This window comes from Lipotes vexillifer, unplaced genomic scaffold, assembly GCF_000442215.2.
Source record: "Lipotes vexillifer unplaced genomic scaffold, Lipotes_vexillifer_v1.1 scaffold213, whole genome shotgun sequence".
Lineage (NCBI taxonomy): Eukaryota > Metazoa > Chordata > Mammalia > Artiodactyla > Lipotidae > Lipotes > Lipotes vexillifer.
In genome coordinates this window covers 55,655-57,059 of record NW_006780610.1, presented here as the reverse complement: position 1 = coordinate 57,059, position 1,405 = coordinate 55,655, and the positions used below count along the sequence as shown (strand labels likewise).

The following is a 1,405-nucleotide window of genomic DNA, read 5'->3' as shown; positions in this document are numbered from 1 at the left end:
AGTATACTAAATATAAATCTACTTGTACTTTATTAATAGATACGTTCAGGGCTATCTCTTAGCTATTTGCCATAACAATTAGGTCTGATTGTAGAGTATTTCAGATATAGGCACAAGAATTAGATACAGCCCAGTATATATATGTATGTGTGTGTGTATATGTGTGTATATATATATATAAATAAAATATATAGAGCAACAAGCTGACCTGCTGTGACAGAGACAAACAAAATGGCGGCACCGAATGGGAGCCTCTGGGTCAGGGCCCAACTGGGTCTCTCGCCATTGCTGCTGCTGCTGACCATGGCCCTGACTGGAGGCTCAGGGACCACTTTGGCTGAAGCGTTTGACTCGGTTTTGGGTGATACGTCATCTTGTCACCGGGCCTGCCAGTTGACCTACCCCTCGCACACCTACTCCAAGCAAGAGGAGTTGTACACATGTCAGAGAGGTTGCAGGCTGTTTTCAATTTGTCAATTTGTGGATGATGGAACTGATTTAAATCAGACCAAATTGGAAGGTGAATCTGCATGTACAGAAGCATATTCCCAATCTGATGAGCAATATGTTTGCCACCCTGGGTGCCAGAATCAGCTGCCATTTGCTGAATTGAGACAAGAACAACTCATGTCCCTGATGCCAAAAATGCATCTAGTCTTCCCTCTTAACTCTGGTAAGGTCATTCTGGAGTGATATGATGGACTGTTCACAGAGCTTCTTAACCTCTTCGTGGACTTTTTATCTTCAAGCTGCTGATGGAAAAATAGTTATATTCCAGTCTAAGCCAGAAATCCAGTATGCACCACAGTTGGAGCAGGAACCTACAAATTTGAAAGAACCTTCGCTAAGCAAAATGTCCTATCAGCAGATGAGAAGTTCACAAGCACACAGGCACTATCTTTTTTTTTTTTTTTTTTTTTTTTTTTTCTCTTTTGTGGTACTCGGGCCTCTCACTGTTGTGGCCTCTCCCGTTGCGGAGCACAGGCTCCGGACGCGCAGGCTCAGCGGCCATGGCTCACGGGCCCAGCCGCTCCGCGGCACGTGGGATCTTCCCGGACCGGGGCACAAACCCGTGTCCCCTGCATCGGCAGGCGGACTCTCAACCAGTGCGCCACCAGGGAAGCCTTGTAGCTATTTTGATTACTATTTGCATTGTTTTTGTTTGTTTCCTTTCTTAGCCAAATTCTATGAGCTGATCATTGTTCTCCCCCACCTCCTACCCTGTCAATCACCTTAGTTAATAAGTTGAATACTCAGTAGGATATGATACTCTTGCTTAGAAATGACCCACAACCTGTAATTTGAAATTTAGTAGAAAATGTCCTTTAACACACTGCATTTTTAGTTGTATTGAACTGAAATCATTAAAATTTTATTTGAATAATTATGTGCTGAAATTTGAGTT

The 1,405-nt window shown here is 43.3% G+C and overlaps 1 pseudogene across 1 annotated transcript; it reads left to right on the top strand.

Annotated features, from left to right (window-relative positions):
• Positions 1 to 200: 200 nt before the first annotated feature.
• LOC103088818 (transmembrane protein 59 pseudogene) lies at positions 201 to 898 on the top strand (annotated as a pseudogene). Its single transcript, XR_456987.1, has one exon. The product of XR_456987.1 is annotated as a transmembrane protein 59 pseudogene (transcript).
• The last annotated feature ends 507 nt before the right edge of the window (positions 899 to 1,405 follow it).